General features: G+C 52.6%; 1 protein-coding gene across 6 annotated transcripts in view; it reads right to left on the minus strand.

The window, feature by feature from the left end:
• Window positions 1–4236, minus strand: part of ZDHHC1 (zinc finger DHHC-type containing 1) — a 63648-nt gene extending 59412 nt beyond the window's left edge. For all 6 annotated transcript variants that reach the window (XM_043526327.1, XM_037877872.2, XM_037877871.2 and 3 more), the window contains exon 1: window positions 4110–4236. The gene's annotated coding sequence lies outside the window, so the exon portion shown is untranslated. The remainder of the gene's footprint in view (window positions 1–4109) is intronic.
• Between the last annotated feature and the right edge of the window lie 1764 nt (window positions 4237–6000).

A 6000-nucleotide genomic window follows, 5' to 3' on the forward strand; every position in this document is an offset into this window, starting at 1 on the left:
CACGATATAAGCCTCAGCTTGCCTTCACATACAACTCCTGATCTCACTTCAACTGTTCCTACAGTTTCAGGCATGCTAGCAGCTTTGCTGAGTGAGCCACAATTGAAAAGGGAAATTGAGCCTCCTACATCACTAACAGCTTGGCACTGCTGCCTTGTCTGCTTCTCCTTATACCTAGAAGCAGCGTCTGACTTGGCGCCACATGACATTTTGATTAAAAAATTAGAACAATATAAAATTAACATGGCATACATTAAATGGATTAAAAACTGGTAGGTCTCAAAACAGAATTGTAAACTGGGAATTGTCATCAAGTGAGTCTGTATCCAATGGGGTCCAGCAGAGATTGGTTCTTGGCCCTACGCTATTTAACATTTTTATCAATGACCTAGAAGAAAACATAGAATCATCACTGATAAAGTCTTTAGACGACACAAAAATTGGGGGAGCAGTAAATAAAGAAGAGAAGAGGTCACTGTTTCAGAGTGAGCTGCATCGCTCGGAAAACAGGGCGCAGGCAAACAATATGTATTTTATACATTTAGCCATATTAAATCTAGGAACAAAGAATGTAGGCCATATTTACAAGATGGGAAACTCTATCCTGGGAAGCAGTAACTCTGAAAAAGATTTGGGGGTCATGGTGGATAATCTTCTGAACATGAGTTCCCAATGTCACACAATGGCCTAAAGAGCTAATGCGATCCTGGAATGCACAGACAGAAGAATCTCAAGGAGAAGACAGGTTATTTTACTTTTGTAAGCACTGCTGGAATATCGTGTCCAGTTCTAGTGTGCACAGTGCAAGAATGATGCTGATAAATTGGAGAGTGTTCAGAGTCATGAGAAAGATTAAAGGATTAGAAAACATGCCTTATAGTGAGATTCAAGGAGCTCAATCTATATAACTTAACAAAGAGAAGGTTAAGGGGTAATTTGATCACAATCTACAAGTAACTACACAGGGAACAAATATTTAATAATGGGCTCTTCAATCTAGCAGAGAAAGGTATGATATGATCTAATGGCTGGAAATTGAAGCTAGGCAAATTCAGATTGGAAATAAGATGTAAATATTTGATAGTAAGGGAAATTAACCATTGGAACAATTTACCAGAGGTTGTGGTGGATTCTCCATCACTGAAAATGTATAAATCAAAATTGGATGTTTTCTAAAAGATATTCTCTAGAGATTCTAGGGAGAAGTTCTGTGTGTTATATGGGTCAGAGTAAATGATCACAGTGGCCTCTTCTGGCCTTGGAATCTGCGAATCTATGAAATTCTGTGATCTGTGAGACAGGTTTGACTAGATCACCTAATGATTCCTGCTGTCCTTAAATTCTGTGAATCATGAAAACCTTTTACCCATACTTCTGTACAAACACTTTTACCAAACCTCCCTCAGGATGTTTGGTGTAGGACTTGGTAGCATCCTTATTACGATCATAAAAGCTTCCTTTCGGAAAGGCAGACAGCACCAAATTATGCAGGAATTCATGAATAAATTTTCCTTCTGTGTAAAAAAGGGTCTTAATACAAATAATTAGGAATGCTTATAATTGCATGCATGCACACACACATGCACATACACATTCTCAAAGTACATCACCAGTGATTAGAACTAACAATAACAGCAACAATTGCTCAATTAAACAGTTATAACAAAAACTGCAACTTTTTTCTTATTTTACAATTTCAGAGTCAAAGTGAACAAATGGAATGAGTTGTGTCAATTGAGTAAATATGATTTAATTAACAGTGAACCATGCATCTCAGTTCCTACACTTGTAGTTGTCTGACTTCAGAAAAAATCAAAAAGCTGACCCTCGATTATTTTCATCAGACATTTCTGTGCATGATAGCGGGTAAGTTGAAAGAAAGCAAGATGCACTTTGGTTATTATGTCCAAGTACTGAATTGCATCTTTTCAAATGCTATTCACGGAATACTAAGACAATGAAATGCCCATATTCCGGAAAAACCCTTTATCTGTCACTCTTTCCTATGTAATTTGAATGCAGCATTATTGTTTCAAATATTGATTAGTTCAATAGAGGACATCAAAGTTATCTGCATAAACATTAAAGCAAAGGGGCTATCATTTTGTATGTTTCCACAAACTTGATCTAACACAGCTGGCAAATCTATGATGGAATTTTGGAATTAAAAACAGGAAAGAAAGTGAAGATATTCCAGCCACAGATGAAATGTTCTCCAAATTCCTTGAAAAGGCAAGTCACTCTGCTGCTGTATGAGCCTCACATCAAGTCTAAAGACTGGTTCAACTAATTGTATAATAGGGTCATATCCTTTAAATAGGTTAAATACTACATGCATCCGACAAAGCGGGTATTCACCCACGAAAGCTCATGCTCCAATACGTAAGTCTATAAGGTGTCACAGTACTCTTTGCCGCTTTTACAGATCCAGACTAACACAGCTACCCCTCTGAAGCTTTAAATAGTTTGTGAGCCCTCCAGTGACATTCACTGTGTTCTATATTTTAGAAACCATCAGAGACCAGTTAGAGCAGTATTAAGGTAGGCTTTGTATGTTTTATATAATTAATAAACTTGATTATTAGGGAACCAACTGCGCCCATGTGGTTTCTTCATATTTTAGACCAAACAAGAGACATCAAAAGAAATATTTTTATATTTATTACACAATTAAATGAATTTTGATAAATGTAGCCATTTTCCCTGTTCTTAATTTGTCTAACAAATAGAATTCATATAGACTTTGTAATTTTTAACTGCTCATATAATTCCTATGAAAACATTCCAGCCAGATTTGCAAGAAATTGGTTGATTATTGCTTTTTGGTTGTTGTTTTTTTATATGCATATTGTAAGTTTACTAACAAAGAAAATGGGAATACACTATTTGGCAGAAAAATTTTGGCCAAGAAATTAAGCTTTGGCTCTGGGCGTGGCATATCCTCATCTATTCATAATGGTCACAAGGATGCATCCCTTGAGGTGACCCAAAAGTATTTTGTCATATAGAGTTAGTCATAACTCAGTTCCTCTACAAAGCAGAAGTGGACCAGTGTGTGACAAACAAAACATTAGTTCTTCACACAAAGCACGGTAAACCTGTGGAACTCTTGCCAGGGGATGTTGTGAAGGCCAAAACTAACTGGGTTCAAACAAGAATTAGATAAGTTCATGGAGAATAGGTCTATCAATGGCAATTGGTCAGAGATACAACCTTGTGCTCTGGGTGTCCCTAAGCCTCTAACTGCCAGATGTTGGGACTGAATGACAGGAGATAGATCACTTTGATAATTGCACTGTTCTGTTCATTCCCTCTGAACATTGGCCTTGGCCACTGTCAGAAGACAGGATACTGGGCTACGCGGACCTTTGGTCTGACCCTATTTGGCCATTCTTATGTTCTTATATGTCAGCATATTGCTCAAGCATAAAGGGTCAGGCTGGAGGAGTGACATGTCCCAGCTACGTCACAACAGTCCAAGTCACCAGGATGTGTCCTTTGCGGGACCTGAGAAGTATTTCATGCACAGCCACTGAAAGCCAATTTGTTTATTTGAATAATTAATCATTAAACCCGACTATAAGTTGTTATAAAATTCAGTCACATTTACTTTGGCAACATTTCTAATAATTCACCGTCCTCTGATGATGAAAAAACCCCACATGGTGTTGGAAGGACATGGGCTAGGGTTGCCAACCCTCCAGGGTTGGCCTGGAGTCTCCAGGAATTGAAGATCAACCTCTCCTTAAAGATTAGGTCATGCGACGAAACCTCCAAGGATCCATCCAGCCACAATTGGCAACATCCCCCCCCCGCCCCCGGCACCACAAACACAGGGCTGCAGCCCGGCCGGGGGGTTGCAATGAACCCCCTGCCCGCCCCGGCGCACGGCGCGCGCCTTACAAAGGGCCGCAGGCAGGGCAGGGCGCTGCACCCCGAGGACCGACACGCGCAGCAGGCCCCTGGGGCCCCGGGCCCCGGCTCCTCTCCCAGCCCCCGCGAGCGGAGGTTCCCGCCGGGCCAGGCCGCCCCTGCCTGACGGCTCCGCCCTCCGCAGCCGGAGGAACCGCTCGGGAGACCCCGCTCCCCAGGCTGCGGCCGCTCCTCACCTTCTCCCCGCAGCGAGAAGCGGCTCTGGGCACCCCGCTCCTGCCTCATCCCGCGGGGCGCGCTCAGGGCCAGGCCGCTGGCTCCAGGCACCTCCCGTGCGCCGGCCTGGGTCAGGCCGCTGGGCCCGTCTCCATGGCGACGGCGACGGCGCGGCGCAAGGACCAAACCGCGCAGGCGACCGGCTGGCTCCGGTCGCACGGCTCGGGCCGGGCGCTCCCGGAGCGGGAGCAGCTTCCGGGCCTTGGAACAGGCGGGCGGCGCCGCTTTCCCGTCCCCCGGCTTCACAAGGGGCCGCCCCGCGAGACCCCCCCGCCCCAGCCCCCCGAGCCCCCGACCCACTGCCCCGAGACCCCTGACCCCCACCCAGCCTGCCCCCCCGAACACCTGACCCACTGCCCCGACACCCCCCCGACCGCCACGCAGCCTGCCCCCCCGACTCACTGCCCCGACACCCCCGACCCCCACCCAGCCTGCCCCCCCGAACACCTGACCCACTGCGCCGACACCCCCCCGACCGCCACGCAGCCTGCCCCCCCGACCCACTGCCCCGACACCCCCGACCCCCACCCAGCCTGCCCCCCCGAACACCTGACCCACTGCCCCGACACCCCCCCGACCGCCACGCAGCCTGCCCCCCCGACCCACTGCCCCGACTCCCCCGACCCCCACCCAGCCTGCCCCCCCGAACACCTGACCCACTGCCCCGACACCCCCCCGACCGCCACGCAGCCTGCCCCCCCGAGCCCCCGACTCACTGCCCCGACACCCCCGACCCCCACCCAGCCTGCCCCCCCGAACACCTGACCCACTGCGCCGACACCCCCCCGACCGCCACGCAGCCTGCCCCCCCGAACACCTGACCCACTGCCCCGACACCCCCCCGACCGCCACGCAGCCTGCCCCCCCGACTCACTGCCCCGACACCCCCGACCCCCACCCAGCCTGCCCCCCCGAACACCTGACCCACTGCCCCGACACCCCCCCGACCGCCACGCAGCCTGCCCCCCCGACTCACTGCCCCGACACCCCCGACCCCCACCCAGCCTGCCCCCCCGAACACCTGACCCACTGCCCCGACACCCCCCCGACTGCCACGCAGCCTGCCCCCCCGAGCCCCCGACCCCCTGCCCCGACACCCCCGACCCCCACGCAGCCTACCCCCCTGAACACCTGACCCACTGCCCCGACACCCCCCCCGACCGCCACGCAGCCTGCCCCCCCCGACTCACTGCCCCGACACCCCCGACCCCCACCCAGCCTGCCCCCCCGAACACCTGACCCACTGCCCCGACACCCCCCCGACCGCCACGCAGCCTGCCCCCCCGACTCACTGCCCCGACACCCCCGACCCCCACCCACCCTGCACCCCCGAACACCTGACCCACTGCGCCGACACCCCCCCCGACCGCCACGCAGCCTGCCCCCCCGACCCACTGCCCCGACACCCCCGACCCCCACCCAGCCTGCCCCCCCGAACACCTGACCCACTGCCCCGACACCCCCCCGACCGCCACGCAGCCTGCCCCCCCGACTCACTGCCCCGACACCCCCGACCCCCACCCAGCCTGCCCCCCCGAACACCTGACCCACTGCCCCGACACCCCTCCGACCGCCACGCAGCCTGCCCCCCCGACTCACTGCCCCGACACCCCCGACCCCCACCCAGCCTGCCCCCCCCGAACACCTGACCCACTGCCCCGACACCCCCCCGACCGCCACGCAGCCTGCCCCCCCGACTCACTGCCCCGACACCCCCGACCCCCACCCAGCCTGCCCCCCCGAACACCTGACCCACTGCCCCGACACCCCCCCGACCGCCACGCAGCCTGCCCCCCCGACTCACTGCCCCGACACCCCCGACCCCCACCCAGCCTGCCCCCCCGAACACCT

This window comes from Chelonia mydas, chromosome 12, assembly GCF_015237465.2.
Source record: "Chelonia mydas isolate rCheMyd1 chromosome 12, rCheMyd1.pri.v2, whole genome shotgun sequence".
Classification (NCBI taxonomy): domain Eukaryota; kingdom Metazoa; phylum Chordata; order Testudines; family Cheloniidae; genus Chelonia; species Chelonia mydas.